Here is a 17,103-nt window from a genome sequence, read left to right as displayed (position 1 = left end):
TCAATATTAATGGATATATATATACAGTGCATAGTGGTAAGGAGTAATTATAGTAGAATACATTAAGTAAAACAGATTTATAATAATTAGAGGAGATACAGTAATTAAAGACTGAAAAAAACTATCTGTAGATAATAAAAGGGGTTAAAAAATGTCATTGAGTAATGATACCTTCTACAAAAGAGGAATGACTCTGACTTATTCCCCAACTTTTTATACCAGAAGGTCCCACAATAGTCATGGATGAAGTTCCTTGCCTCACTAGTGCTTAGAGAGGCCAGTCTGTTCTGTTAGGGTACTTTCACACTAGCGTTTTTCTTTTCCGGCATAGAGTTCCGTCACAGGGGCTCAATACCGGAAAAGAACTGATCAGGCATATCCCCATGCATTCTGAATGGAGAGTAATCCGTTCAGGTGGCATCAGGATGTCTTCAGTTCAGTCATTTGGACTGATCAGGCAAAAGAGAAAACCGTAGCATGCTACGGTTTTATCTCCGGCTAAAAAATAATGAAGACTTGCCTGAATGCCGGATCCGGCATTTTTTTCCATAGGAATGTATTAGGGCCGGATCTGGCATTCAAAATACCGGAAATTCGGATCCGTCCTTTCGGTCTGCGCATGCGCAGACCAAAAAAAAGGTGAAGAATATAAATGCTGGATCCGTTTTGCCGGAATGACACCGGAAAGACGGATCTGGCATTTCAATGCATTTTTAAGACTGATCAGGATCCTGATCAGTCTTACTAATGCCATCAGTTGGCATACGTTTTGCCGGATCCGGCATGCAGTTCGGGCGACGGAACTGCTTGCCGGATCACTCTGCCGCAAGTGTGAAAGTAGCCTTACATCTGCTTATGCCACCATTTTTGTATCCTCTGGAGCTTAAAGTACTGAGAGATGAATGAGAACTTTCTCTACCCTTTCCAGTGCACCACTTCATGGTTGTTATTGACATAAGGCAAGCAAATTGAACTAGACAGGGAGTTGTCTTATCAGAGTAAACACCTCAGATATCCAAACCTGCCCAAAACTGCTCATATCCATGATGTTTTAAAACACAAGTGCATGATAACGTTTTTGCTTGGAACCAGCCATATACCTATAAGGTAGCCTGCACTGGCTTCCAAAACGTATGCTCTTCTTGGAAGTCTTTGATGTTAACACTTCTACAACTCAGAAGATCTAAATGATCTCAACTTCAGATCCCAAACTAAGGCTTGAATCATCCATGAAAAGCAGCATTGTTGAATTACTGGAACTGGAAAAAGATTCATCTGTGGTATCATTTAGAATTATACATTCAATATCTCCATGGTTCTCCACCACAATTAGCTCTTCTTCTCCTTCGATGATAATGACTTTATTCTCATAATCTTTCATCTCAACATCATCTTCTTGAATAACAATCTCAAAAGTTTCTTCTGGAATGTCTTCTTCTACTCCCCATGGAAATTCAAGATGGTTCAGGACAGTAGTTATGGGATTCCTGCTTTTGGGATCTTGGGAGAGAAGGAAATGAAATAAACCTTGAGCCTTCTTGTTCAATTTGGTCCAATGTTTTGGCGGTGGAACTTGGTCAAAAAATGTTTGCCAGTAGATAAATTTCTGGAATAGTTGATCATCTTCCATTGCTGTTTTCCATGGAAAATATCCAGTGAATGCAACATAAAGAAGCACTCCAAAGGCCCATAAGTCGACACTAGAATCCAAGACTATAGTTTCATTGCATTTCAGTTTACAAAGCTCTGGAGACATGTAGGATATAACAGGAGACATGGATGAAATGAGGGTACCAGCAATCTGTGTCATCCCAAAGTCACTCAATTTAATGTGGTGGCATTCCTTGTCCATTAGTAAGACATTGTCTGGTTTCACGTCTCTATGCACCAGTGCTTTACTGTGCATGTATTCTAGAGCTCTGGTCAGCTGTAACGCACAACGCTTCACCATAACTTCTGGAATTCCAACCTGAAAAAGTAGAAGAGACTATCAGATATGTGTTTTATCTAAACTAAAAAATATATGATTATGAATTTAGCAAATGCGGAGTTAAGCTGGTCATGCTCTTTAGATAGTTGTTGCTCAGATGCTTAGTTGAGGGTGCATATCTTCTGAATGGGGAGAGGACAAAATGTTGAAATCAAATACCCTGATCCTTTTTTCCCCCAGATATCTACCATTGCAGAAAAGTTGGGACACCTTCTACACATTAGATGGTTGGCCAGTCCTACCAAAATGAGCAAGTTGGGAAAATATTAAAGGGGTTTTTCAACTGTTTTATGCTGAGGACCAGCTGGTCAGCTCTTTGATGGGATGGAGATTGCTTCTACCTCATCAGCTCATCTTGTAAAGCGCAGCACCGTATATTGTATGGCAGCTGTGCTTAATATTGCAGCTCAGCCCCATTCACTTGAATGGGTCTGAGCTGCACCTAGGCTACATGACTGATAAATGTGATGTCACTGGCCTAGTGTAAGCTGCGAGAAGGCCACGTCTCTCACAGGTGTGTCTTCTCAAGCAGCTGATTGGCATGGGTCCCGGGTGTCTGACTCCCTCCGATCAGATACTAATGAACTATCCAGAGGATAGGTCATTGGTATAAAAAGTCAGAAAACTCCCTTAATTTGATGTGCTGTATGTAACTATGTTTATGTGGCCAAATATCCATAAATTGGTAGAACATTTAGAATTTTTGAAGATTTTGAAATACTTACACCAGACTGGATGAGAGAACACAGGGATCCTGCAGGAGCCAAATCCTGAGTTAGAACATAGTGGTCAACTGAGTCCATAAAGGCGGCGTAAGTAAAGATAATGCCTTCGTAGCTTGACAGGTAGATGGAAACACAAAGCTCATGAAGGAAAGATTTCAGTTTTGTTCGGTCCTTCTTCACCATTTTCAGGGCAACAATTTTACCTGGTTTAAAAAAAAAAAAAAAGATTAGCTTATTGAACCTTTCTAACAAGTAGAATTGTCCAAAGCGGAGAAGTCTAGTCAAAATTGTGTTAGCCAGTAGATAGAGTAGATAAAAATTGAGAGTCGTCAATAGGTGATTTCTTTTAATGGCTAACTGAAAAGGTGCTAAAAAAAAACAGCAGCATTACAAGACTACTTAGGTCTCTTCATCAGGCATAGCATAAAACAATATCTGAAGAGTCCTCAAAATATGTGCATAAATATTTGACTCTTCAGATATTGTTTTATACCATTTGTGATGAAGAGACCTAAGTAGTCTTGAAAGCTTGCTTGCTATCATCTATTCAGTTAGCCATCGAGAGGTATTATCTACTAAGTTTTATATGAGTCTGTACAGATTTTAAAGGGGTTGTTCACCGCTGGGGACCTTTTCTACAGAGCTCTCAGCATGGGTCATATGACGCATGGGTGACATGACACCACTGCTGCCAGTCATGAGACCAGGGACCAGCAGAGTGGCGGCGGCGGGGCAGTTTTCTAATCACATACCATGAAAGGCAAGCAAAATAATCCCAGAAAATGCACAAAATGTAAATTTTCAAAAACTTTTGAAATTTCTTAAGGCATTAAAGGGGTTGTTTGAGTTAAATAAAAATGTAGGCAGCATAAGTATATGTTATAAGATAACAAAACAATCTTCTTTGCTGCAACAGTGGTGTCCCCATGAACACCAGTTCACCGTGAAGCCCGTCACTGGACTTAGCAGTACTTGGGACCTCACTGCTGAAGCCAGTGAATGGCTGCAGTGTTAACATGGTGTGCAAGGAGCAGTCAGGGAAACACACACTAGCAGAGAGAACTGGAAGAGACAGAGGAGAAAAGAGGCGAGGATGACTTTATTTTATTTCACTTACTGCTGATGCCCAGGTTTTTATTGAACTCGGACAACCCATTTAAGCTTAATCAATTTTATCTGTATTATTCCATTAAATAAATCTCTGTGTGAGCTTACCTGTTTTCTTCTCACGAGCCATAACAACTTGACCATAGGTCCCCTTGCCCAGATTCTTCAGCACTTGGAAATCATTTTCACCAATTTTTTGAATCTCAAATTCCTCAGTGTCTTCCATTGGAGCTAAGAAAATGTTCTCTTTTGAACGGACTCTATCATGTAGTAAAAAGAAATAACAATTAGGAAAAAAGCAGACATATAATGTATAATTTGGGATTAAACTATAAAACCATAGCATTGAGGAACACGAATGGGAAATGTGCTACAAGACATCGTTCAAACTGATGGCCAAGCGCTGAAAAGGTTACAAGATTAAGAATGCAACATACCTGGGCAAAGAGGATTCACTTATACTTTCCAAAAAGAATGTGCCCTGATGGGCCACAGGAGCTTTAGTTGGCAAACTGTAGTAGAGGATCCACTTCTCAACAAGTGACTGCAATGCTTGAGGTCCAGCTATCTTTTATAAGGACACCATGGTCAAGAAGTTGTGTTTTCTCCACCTTCCATTGATAATGGCGTGTAAATGACCCTCATGTCATACGCAAATGAAGATTTCACATAGAACTTGACCTTTCATAAAGGGTCTATTGTGTCTTTATAATATATGAATAGCTCAGGTCATAAAGGAGGTCAGGGAGGAGTCCATATCTTATTTTACCAGTTCTTACTATTTGTTAATACAGTTTTTTCAAGACATTTGGTCGTTTTTGACATATTATGGTTCTTATGTAAGTATAAAATAAAATAAAATTTAGTAGCTCACCTGTTCGGACTTTCTGGATTGTGGTGCCCTATCCTGGGCGTACCCTCAGCCTGGTATGAACATTGGATAACGTAAGTATATATGGATGGCACACACTATATCTGGAACAGTGTAGAAGAATATGTAGTCTATTTATTTGAATTAAAAATAGCAAGAATAAAAATTTATAAAATGCACATAAAAAGAATAGACCCATAAATAGATAGCAAATAGTATGAATACTATTCAATATACGTGATTAGTGATAATTGTGATAGTTAATCATGATCAGACAAATCAATTAGATACAAGAATCCAAGAAATGTCGAATGGATCAGAAAAATCAATATCAGTATTAAAAATCTTAAATTGGTTAGTGTCTGATCTTGATTCTATCAATACCAAATTGATGATAAAAATATAAAGTGTATATCAAAATATCCCTACAAAAACATAAATGGGATTAATGATATTATAGTATATAAAAGACATAAAAGAAAAGGTTTTGTTTGTCCTTAATAGTTATGGAAAAACACAGTTATAAAAATATGGCATTTTTCAGACTGATCAGGATCCTGATAAGAGTACAGTCACACTTGCGGCAGAGGAATCCGGCAGGCAGTTCTGTCGCCAGAACTGGCTGCCGGATCTCTCAAAACGTATGCCAACTGATGGCATATGTAAGGCCTCCTGCACACAACCGTATGGCTTTTTCAGCGTTTTGCGGTCCGTTTTTCACGGATCCGTTGTTCCTTTTTTTGTTTCGTTGTGTTTCCGTTTCTGTTCCGTTTTTCCGTTCTGTTTTTCCGTATGGCATATACAGTAATTACATAGATAAAATTGGGCTGGGCATAACGGAAACGGAAGACATACGGATGCATTACCGTATGTGTTCCGTTTTTTTGCGGACCCATTGACTTGAATGGAGCAACGGAACGTGATTTGCGGGCAATATTAGGACATGTTCTATCTTTAAACGGAACGGAAAAACGGAAATACGTAAACGGAATGCATACGGAGTAAATTCCATTTTTTGGCGGAACCATTGAAATGAATGGTTCCGTATACAGACCGTATACGGAACGCAAAAAACGGCCAGTAAACAGGGGAAAAAACAGTCGTGTGCAGGAGGCCTAAGACTGATCAAGATCCTGATCCGTTTTACAAATGCATTGAAATGCCGTATCCATCTTTCCGGTGTCATCCAGAAAATTGGATGCGTCATTTATTTTTTCCGCATTTTTTTAGGTCTGCGCATGCGCTGGATCCAGCATTTTTTTCTCCATAGGAATGTATTAGTGCTGGATCCAGCATTCAAAATACTGGACTGTAGGATTCATCCTTCCAGTCTGTGCATGCGCAGACCTAAAAAAATGCGAAAAAAATAAATGACGAATACGTTTTCTGGATGACACAGGCAAGTGTTCCGTTTTTTTGGCCGAAGATAAAACCGTAGCATGCTGTGGTATTATATCCATCCTGAACAGTCAAAAAGACTGAACTGAAGACATTCTGATGCATCCTGAACGGATTGCTCTCCATTCAGAATGCATGGGGCTAAAAGTGATCAGTTCTTTTCCGGTATTGAGCGCCTAGGACGGAACTCTACGCCGGAAAAGAAAAACGCAAGTGTGAAAGTAGCCTAAGTCTGAAAAATTCCTGATCAGTCAGAAAAAATTACATGCTTTTGAATACAGTTTGTCTGATCAGGCAGGCAGTTCAGGCAACGGAACTGCCTGCCTGAATCAAACTACGCAAGTGTGAAAGTCCCCTATTCTTATTTATAATTAGTCCTCCTGCAGTCGATATATACTAATAGTAATTCATCAGATTGTAACAATGTCCCGACTTATAGTGAAAGTAGATCATGGTCTAGATGGTTGGTAGTTGGTGATCAAACCATAATAGGAAAATAGTTGTTAGTACTGTAGATCTTCTATATCGTTAGGTTTCATATATCACCACTCAAAATCATTGGCAATATCAATTATTATTTATTATCTCTTTTAATACAGTTTTTTTGGGGGAATTAATCATCCAGTGAGTCCAACTGTTTTTGTATTTATATTATTAGTTTATAATAAATCTCTTCCTTATTCCAAATAATATCCCTTCATAGAGTAACTCACGCTTTGGTGGTAAGGAGTGAGTGAGGTGCCTGGCAGCCTTACCACCAAGGAGTCACAATTATCACTAATCATGTATATTGAATAGTATTCATACTATTTGCTATCTATTTATGGGTCTATTCTTTTATATGCATTTTATACATTTTTAATCTTGATATTTTTAATTCAAATAAATATACTTTATATTCTTCTACACTGTTCCAGATATAGTGTGTGCCATCCATATATACTTACGTTATCCAATATTATGGTTCTTCTCTATCCATTACGCTGGGCACAACAAATGTTATATTAAATGTATGTGGTTTTCTTTTTCTTCTTATCGCCCTATTGAAACAATGGCATCTCCTAAAAAGTTGCACCTCTCATTCGATACCTGTTACAAGACCGTTAGGTCATACATGTGCCCAAGTAGAGAGTCATTGAGAAGGATTGTCGCAGTTCTATACATGGAGGGTCCCCAGGTGCATTGGACTCCTCAGAATAACTGATCTTAAGGGTCCATCCGCCAGCTTGGCTCTACATGTCTATTTGTAAAATGATAAAACCAGTTTTATATAAATAAAGCTTTATCGATTCCGAACAAGGGGTATTTTTTTTTTGTGAACAATGTAGGTTTCTTTTCTTATCATTGTGATGCACAACATTTATTATTTAAAAAAAAAAATCTATTGGGCATATTGTTTGAAAAATAGTAACAATATGCAAATTAATTATTACAATCCAATTTAGGCTAACTCAGTTTTGGCTAGGGGTAAGAGGAGGAATGGGTCTTTTTTGAGGTGGGTTATTTTTTGTGTTTCTATTGATTTCCTTTTTTTGGGGGATTTTTTTAATTTTGTACTTATTATTTTTATGGTCTGTCCATGATCAAAGATGAGAAAAATTCTCATTCAGGGACTTCTGGCGATCACCTGGTCAAGCATGTCACCACTTGGATCAAACCCCCCTTTACCTTGCCAGTCCTCCAGCATCACTTCCTAATTAATTCTCCCTTTACCCCACCCCATATAATTAAAAATCAAATGTGGGTGTCACAGGGTGGTGCCCATTGATGCTACCAGATGTAGAACCAATTTAGTCTTTTCCTCTTTTATGTTGTGTATCACGCTTTATGTCACTTATGAAAATAATTAAAAAAAAACTAATTAGAATGGCAGATAGTTACATGGCATCTATGGGGAGGCAATGTGACCACGATGGACAATCATATCCTGGCCCTGTGACTACAACATCACAGTGCCGTGATTGCCTACCCATGGTCACATGACATCACTATGGATGGCAGTTCGCCAACCTAAAGAGTATTCTAAAGAGCAGTGATGAGAGAAGTCAGATTTCACAGTTTCTTTCACAGGACACAGTAAAGGGATATTCCAAAATTCACAAGAATTTTGGAAAAAGCCACTGCAGGTCAATCTTCTACCATGTTTTATATTAAGTGTTTGTGAATGAATGCTTGTAGGTGTTTTTGAAACCTCCATCTAAGTGGTGCAACACAGGAAAATAAGCATTCACAAGGGTCCACAAGATTAGGAAATAACGGGCCTATCCTATCACGTATCGGTGCATGTTTCTGGAGGTTCTCAGAACAGGGCACATGTAGGATAAAGTAGTGGTCATGGGGAATTTTCCACAGCCTGGAATGGGTAGATTAAATTCACCTGGAAAGCAAACGTAGCCAAGACAGACTTTAGAATGAGTGTACCCCACGGTCACAAGAAAGGAGGTCCTGTGCCTGCCCCAATTGAATCGACTGGTGGTCGAGCATGTGTCCTGCTGCCCCATTCGTCTCTGACGGACATACAGTAGTCAAGAGAGGTCATGTGACCATGGTAGCCAATCACGTCACAACACTGTGAAGTTGCAGTCAGAGGGCCATGATATGATTGTCCACCATGGTCCCATAGAGCGGAATGGAGGACACAATCTCACAAAGAGGAATGTTCTTGTGCAACCCCTTTAAGATTCCTTAACGCTGGGTTCACACCTGAGCGTTTTACAGCGCGTTCAAACGCGCTGTAAAACGCTCAACACATGAAAACCAATGCTTCCCTATGGCCCTGGTTCACACTTGAGCGTTTTACAGCGCGTTTGAACGCGCTGAAAAACGCCCTATGCTCAAAAAAGTTCTTGAGCTTCTTTGGGGCATTTTGTTGCGCGTTTCCATACATAGACTTTAGGGAACGCGCGACAATGGGCGTTCGCTTGTCTCTGTATGCGCGATTGTAAACGCCGGTACTATCGCGCATACAGAGCGCTCCTTTCAGAACGCTCAGGTGTGAACCCAGGGTTAGAGTAGAGACAGTTTGGGAGTGATCTTCCAGGCATTACATGTCTTGTGCCCCTTACCAACCACTGGAGCCATGATACACTTGTGTTGGGTTGACAAATTACATTAGGGCCCATGCACACGGACGTAGTTTTGCTCCGCGTCTAAGGGTACTTTCACACTAGCGTTTTTCTTTTCCGGCATAGAGTTCCGTCACAGGGGCTCTATACCAGAAAAGAACTGATCAGGCATATCCCCATGCATTCTGAATGGAGAGTAATCCGTTCAGTTTGCATCAGGATGTCTTCAGTTCAGTCTTTTTGACTGATCAGGCAAAAGAGAAAACCGTAGCATGCTACGGTTTTATCTCTGGCGAAAAAAACTGAAGACTTGCCTGAACGTCGGATCCGGCATTTTTTCCCGTAGGGATGTATTCGTGCCGGATCCGGCATTCAAAATACCAGAATGCCGGATCTGTCGTTCCGTTATGCGCATGCGCAGACTGAAAAAAAGGTGAAAAAAATAAACACCGGATCCGTTTTGCCGGATGACACCGGAACGACGGATCCGGCATTTCAATGCATTTTTTCGACTGATCAGGCATTTTTAAGACTAATCAGGATCCTGATCAGTCTTACTAATGCCATCAGTTAGCATACATTTTGCCTGATCCGGCAGGCAGTTCCGGCGACGGAACTGCTTGCCGGATCTCTCGGCCGCAAGTGTGAAAGTAGCCTTATCCACATTTTTTGCTGATCAGATGCGGACCCATTCATCTCAATGGGGCCAGAAAAGATATCCGTAAAGGCTCATGCACACAACAGTATTGCTTTTTCAGTGTTTTGCGGTCCATTTTTAACGGATCCGTTGTTCCGTTTTTTGTTTCCGTTTCCTTTCCGTTTTTCCGTTCTGTTTTTCCGTTCCGTTTTTCCGTATGCCATATACAGTATACAGTAATTACATTGAAAAAATTGGGCTGGGCATAACATTTTCAATAGATGGTTCAGCAAAAACGGAACGGATACGGAAGACATACGGATGCATTTCCGTATGTGTTCCGTTTTTTTTGCGGACCCATTGACTTGAATGGAGCCAAGCACCGTGATTTGCAGACAAGAATAGGACATGTTCTATCTTTTCACGGCACGGAAATACTGAAATACTGAAACGGAATGCACACGGAGACACTTCAGTATTTTTTGCTGAACCATTGAAATGAATGGTTCAGTATATGTTCCGCATACTGAACTAAAAAAACGGCCAGTATACTGAACGCAAAATACTGTTGTGTGCATGAGCCCTAAGTCTATTCCGCTGCCCCGCGAAATAAATAGAACGTGTCCTATTCTTGTCCGTTTTGGACATTACAACAGGAGAAAAAAGTGGAATATGGTAAGTACCTTGCACAGGTGGAGCCGACATCTTAGCAACTGGGTCCTGCCAGACTCAAAGGCACTCCATTAATGGGATTCACACGCATAAGACATTTAGGGCATTTCCTAGGGATAAATCACAAAGATCTATTGTTGGAATACCCTTTACAAGATGGGCTGTCACCCCTATTGGCCATGAGCTTTCAGGGACTACCTTGATGCCCAGTTTGTTAGTCCATCCTAGATTGGTGGTGATTGTGAAGGTAATGTAACAACAGATTAACATGAAAGGGACGAATCCGTTGTTACTCTACCAGGGAAAACCATTCAGCACACATTGAATAGTGCACGAGATTGACCCATGCACACTTGTGTTTATGTTCACACCCATATATTAATGAGATCTTGGCTGCTGGGGAGCTCCGGGCGAGGCCCGATGTCAGTACATGTTGTTATACGACTTTCCTTTTCTGAAAAACCAAAATTTGGATTAGCATGACACATTCCTAGTTAGACAAGTGGTGTACAGAGAGGACAGGGCAAGGTGGAGGGGGGCATAGCAAAAAATAAAACCTAGGCCCGATGCAGGTTCTCCTTTTTACCCCCACATTCCGAACCACCCACTACAACAGATAATCCCATTTTCCACTTTGTTTCCTAATATTAGGGGTTGTCCCCAAATAGTGATTCTGCCTTTGCATGTGACCACTGATGAGACATCATTATAAGGATGGACACCACGGTGGAACCATGTCAATGGGGCCCATTGGAAACTGTTGATGTCTGTCACGTGACCAGTCGGACTATGTGTCATTTTTGGTTTTCTGCTCTGAAAACTAGAAATGACAATATCAATGTGATCCCAGGCTCGGATGCATTGAAAAATAGCTTTCATTTATCCAGGTAATGTATGATTGAGGCCTCTTTCACACGACCGTCCCGTTTACAGGCTGTTTTTTGCGTTTCGTATACGGAACCATTCATTTCAGTGGTTCCGCCAAAAAAAACCGGAATGTACTCCGTATGCATTCCGTTTCCGTATTTCCGTTTCGTTGAAAGATAGAACATGTCCTATTATTGCCCGCAAATCACGTTCCGTGGCGCCATTCAAGTCAATGGGTCCGCAAATAAAACGGAACACATACGGAAATGCATCCGCATGTTTTCCGTACCCGTTCCGTTTTTGCAGAACCATCTATTGAAAATGTTAGGCCCAGTCCAATTTTTTTCTATGTAATTGCTGTATATGCCATACGGAAAAACGGAACGGAAATGGAAACACAACGGAAACAAATAACGGAACAACGGATCTGCAAAAAACGGCCTGCAAAACACTGAAAAAGCCATACGGTTGTGTGCAGGAGTCCTAACAATGGAGGAGTTTGAGTCTTAAAGGGGTATTCCAGTGTACAAACCTTGAGTCCTAGTGAAAGTATGTGATACAAAGTGAATATATAGTAATTACATATTTGTAGTAGTTTCCCACATTATCCCTCACCACCTACAGCCCCCTAATGTAATGTTTATAGCTGACTGCCTAGGGTTACGACCTGTGTTTCAGCTTGTTGGTCGAGCATGCTCAGTTTGAGTACTAGGAGTTATAGGAGGCTGTAACTGGGCATAAGGCTGGGTTCACACTTGAGCGTTGCGCAAACGCGCGTTTTTGACGCGCATTTTTATGCGCGTTTTTGTAATAGTAAACGCGCGTTTGACGCGCGTTTGTGTGATTCACTACAGTGTCCTATGGCCACAAACGCCCCAAAAGTCGCTCATGTACTTTTTGGAGCGTCGGGCGTTTTACAGCGCGATCGTACGCGCTGTAAAACGCCCAAGTGTGAACCATTCCCATAGGGAATCATTGGTTTCTCCTTGTTGAGCGTTTTACAGCGCGTAGGAACGGGCTGTAAAACGCTCAGGTGTGAACCCAGCCTAAGGCTACATGCACACGACCGTATTTTGTTTCAGTGTCCGATCCGTTTTTTTTGCGGATAGGATGCGGACCCATTCATTTCAATGGGTCCGCAAAAAACACGGACAGCACACCGTGTGCTGTCCGCATCAGTATGTCCGTTCCGTTGCTCCGCTAAAGAAATAGTGCATATCCTATTTTTTTCTAGTTTGCAGACAAGGATAGGCATTATTACAATGGATCCGCTAAAAAAACGGATCCGCAAAAAAAACGGATGCCATACATAACATCATCCGTTTTTTTTGCGGATCCGCAATTTGCGGACTGCAAAACACATATGGTCGTGTGCATGTAGCCTTACTGAGAGAGGCTCAGCAGTGTGGGAGCTAGATATGAAATGTGCAAGAGGGGGAGAACAGCGAGGAATAGATGTCAGCAATGCATGATGGGAATTGTAGTCTATTGCTGCCGAAGTCAAGCCCACCCTTACTGCACCGAGGAGGAGTACATAGGGTGCGACAGTTTGCCAAATAATACTACATGTATGGAGTGTAGTATTAGTGCTGCTATGTGTGGAATGACTCTGGAGTCTTTCACAATTCTTGTCCAAATGCTGGAGTGCCCCTTTAATAATCGGACATATTAGTTTTGGAAAAGCAGTAAAAACAAACTATTCTGGATCCACACACAACTGAGAACACTGTACACATTTACATAACTGTTCTGACAAAAGATGGCCACACTTTAGATTGGCGAAGGCTACTACTTATTATGTAGGGGGGACTCTTGACTCTTCCCTGATGGCAGATGTTGTGGGAAAGAAAGATCAGGCTGTTGGATTTCAATATGCCTGATCGTTGTGTCCTTGCGAGATAAGTCTGACAGCGGCTTTTCCCCCCCAATCCTCGTGTGGGTGTATGGGGGCAAGGGTTGGATATACAGTCATTATTTTCGGGGAGCTGTGTTCTATGGGCTGTTATATTAAAATTCTGCCAAATATGTGTATATTGCCTCCTTCTTTACCGCCCATATCTCTCTCCAGCTATCTCTGCATTGTCACTATATGTAGATGCTATTAGTTCCCGTACCTATTTATTGGATTTATTTTCCTTTTTTTAAATGTTTTTATTTTTATGAACTATTAATTATTTGCAGTCAGCTGTAACTGGTTTATGGAAGGCGTTGCGCCATCTAGACCTTTAATGGCTGAGATGGGAATAACCACAGTGGGGCACATTTACTAACGGACTGGCAACTATTTTAGGTGTTTCGCAAGTCCCCTTTTTTTTTTAAACAATATTTAGTCACACTGCTGGTTTTACGCTGTGTCCACCCGTTGGGCATGACGGGGGCAGGTCGGGACTCCAAATTTACGGCTGGAAACAGGTGTAAATGTTAGCGGAAAAAAACGACACCAGTCGGGGTGGAGCAGTGTTTGCGCCAAGACTGCCACGGATGTGCCTAATTTGGGATGAGGTGCACGCCTCGTCATAAATTATTTAAATCTTATGGCAGCGCAAAGGGGAAACTAGCCAGTCTTAGTAAGGGCTCATGCCCACGAGCGTGTATGCCCCGGCCATGTGCACTCCATTTCACCGGTGCAAACCCGTTGACTTGAATAGGTCTGCAATCCTTAAGATACGGAGCGGTGTAGAGCAGAGGCACAGATCGGAGCACTGCGAAGAGCTTCCGTGGGATTTCGGTCTGTGCCTCCGCACCGCAAAAAAATAGAACATGTACTAAAATTTTGCAGAGCAGACCATCTCTTGTGGATCACAGGACCCAGTCAAGTCCACATCCGCAAATGGCGTGCACACGGACGGTGCCTGTGCATTGTGAAGTGCTATTTGCGGTCTGCAGCGCGGGCACAGGGTACACACGCTCGTGTGCATGAGCCCAAAAAGCCCCGGCCAGGGGAGGCAGCGTCATGGTAATGGGCGAGGAGCTGGTGCCCTGCTGTTTACCTAACTCCCACAGCGGTGAATGGGACTAAGCAAACAGCGTAGGACCGCAAGCTATGCAGTTTACGTCAGACCTCGTTCACACCTCAGTGATTTTGAGGTCAAAAACAAAAAACAGATGCAAACCTTTCTATTATACCGTACCTTTGTGTCTTACAGTCTCTGATGGAAATCACTGATCAAATACTGATCCGTGACTGTGAAAGCGGCTTAGGGCCTCATGCACACTCATGCTGTTTGTATGTTTCTGCAGACCCATAGAACTGAATGAGTCTGTGTAGAATCTGGAAAAAATGCGGATTGGATGTGACCCAAAGTACGGTCGTGTACATGAGGCCTACGGAAACAGTGTAGCTTACTTTGTTACACACGAACGGCTCATATTAGGGCAGTGGCTCCGCAATATTCGGGCAGCGGCTGTGCGCACACCGCATCACAGATGAGGACCCATTCACTTGAACATGTTTTTTTTTTTTTTTTGCGGTGCGGACGGATCACGGATCCATTCACGTTGAATGGGTCTCGATCCATCTGCGGAATCGGCATGCATGTTGCCTGTACATTAGGGACTGCAAATTGGGGGGTTCCCAATGCACAGAACGTCCGGCACACATTCATGTGCATGAGCTGCAGTCACAGTGAAGATCTCTGAGACCAGGCAAAGTGATCTCTCTGTGTGGCGATGATGTAGCAGGGCGCTACGACGATCCAGAGCAATGTAAAAGCTGGCAGGGGAGCGTTCTTCTTAATGTAAGATCACCCCCTGTTAGCTGTGAGCCTGCAGCCTGTGAGTTAAATCCTTTCTGCCCAGACTGTCGCAGGAAGGGGTTATTTCACTTTTTTCATTAAAAAAAAGTAAAATTTTTTAATAAATAAAAAATTTGAAAATTAATAAAAAGTAATATAAAGAAAAATAAATTAAAACGTTATAGCTATAGTTACTAGTTATAGCAATAGTATAGCAGACTACGTACAGACACATTTTCCCCTTTTTATTTATAAAAAAATAAAATATTTATTAGTTTTAGCAACCGTAAATATACACATACATGCGTTTTTTTTTTTCCTTTTTGCTTTCTTAAAAAAATGTAAAGATTTAGAAATGTTTTGTCTTGAAATCTAATGGTGTCCTGTGAAAAATAATATCAAATACACATAGGTTGGTTCTGAAATTAGTTATTTGCAGTTATATAGGCTCATTGGCCTGGTAAGGAAAGGGGGGGAGGGGGGGTTAAACACTATGGTAATGAAGTGGTTAATCTAGAACCGTGTTGTTGTTTTTTTTATTGCTTTCACAAAACGCTTTACTTTTACAGAATTGTATTGAAAAGAGTTAAAAAATATTTAAAATTCTACATATAAAAAATACTATATATAATATTTATATTAATTTGGGTTATATCAATTTCTTATTTATTTTGGCTTATTGTAGTAATTATTTATTTGTAGTAATTATTTATTGTAGTAATTATTTATTTGTAGTAATTATTTATTTGTAGTAATTATTTATTGTAGTAATTATTTATTTTGTATTGATTAGTTCTGTACCTGCTTATTTCTTGATGTATTTGTTACTATCCTGGTACTTTAGTTTTATACTAGTTTCAGGCATGCTGCTACCACGTGTGTGCCTTATTAATCATAAATTATTTTTGCATATAAATATTTAATTTGCGCTTTTTTCTATCCTTGTTTTCTCATAAGACCTTTTTATACATTTGTGCAACAAAATCACGACTCTGGTGGGACTCGAACCCACAACCTTTGAATGCCTTCAGTCTCTCTAGAAGTCCAATGCGCTATCCATTGCGCCACAGAGCCATCTGTTGCTTTCCTGTCAGGAGCCAAGGTCTCTGCTACACCGCGTGCTAAAAAAAGCTCTGTAGCAGAGGCTGAAAGTGAAACCGTGCTGCATGCTGCGCAGGACAAAGCCAGCCTCACGTGTGTCATTACTGATCAACGCAAACACCCAAAGCTATAAAGGAAAAGGGACAATAATACATGTCACTTATCAAAAGTCAGAGATAATTTATGGTCTGGGCCAAATGACTTTCCCTAGAATCTTTTTAAAGGGCATATCTGGGTTAGAAAACCCATTTTCAAGTAATTTATTAGACTTCTCATCTAATAGTGTGTGTGTGTGGGGGGATCCCCCAATTTAGATTAAAGAGCATCTCTGTTTCCTAATTACACAGGCAGTCCATTGAGTTCAGTCTGCACCGTGTAATACTTCATGTCCCCTGCGGTGGCGCTGCAGGAAAATACTTCTCTTGCTATTGGTTGCATGATGCTGGGAGTTGTAGTTTGGCAGCTGATGGAAGCTCAAAGGTTGGAGCAAAACTGAATGTAAAAAAAATAGAGAATAAATGAATAGTATATATAGATAATAAAACGAATTTCTTAAAATCTCTGGACTCAGTTTGTAATGCTTTATAGAGATAGTCATTTCATGACTGCCAACTATAACAGATTTGCAAGGACATTCCCAACCAATTGGGATGGGATAATGTGAGCCACACACTTAGGGCTCATGCACACGACCGTATGTATTTTGCGGTCCGCCCAAAAAAAAAAAACGGATGACATCCGTGTGATATTGGTGTTAGACTATTTTTATTTTTTTTGCAGACCCCTTGTAACAATGCCTTTACGTGTCTACAAAATGGAAAAGAATAGGACATATGGATACGGAACGCACACAGATTTCATATCCGTTTTTTTGCGGCCCTATTGAAATGAATTGTTCCACATACAGGCCGCAAAGAAAACGGAACGGAAATGGAC

At 41.0% G+C, this 17,103-nt stretch overlaps 1 protein-coding gene and 1 non-coding gene across 2 annotated transcripts in view; one reads left to right on the top strand and one right to left on the bottom strand.

The window, feature by feature from the left end:
- The window catches only part of LOC122934063 (protein eva-1 homolog C-like), a 220,742-nt gene that overhangs the window by 28,097 nt on the left and 175,542 nt on the right, over window positions 1-17,103 (top strand). The window lies entirely within an intron of this gene.
- On the bottom strand, window positions 16,054-16,140 carry TRNAR-UCU. Its single transcript is given in 2 exon segments — window positions 16,054-16,089; window positions 16,104-16,140. It is a non-coding gene; the product is annotated as a tRNA-Arg (tRNA).

This window comes from Bufo gargarizans, chromosome 4, assembly GCF_014858855.1.
Source record: "Bufo gargarizans isolate SCDJY-AF-19 chromosome 4, ASM1485885v1, whole genome shotgun sequence".
NCBI lineage: Eukaryota > Metazoa > Chordata > Amphibia > Anura > Bufonidae > Bufo > Bufo gargarizans.
This window is presented reverse-complemented; position numbering and strand designations above follow the sequence as displayed.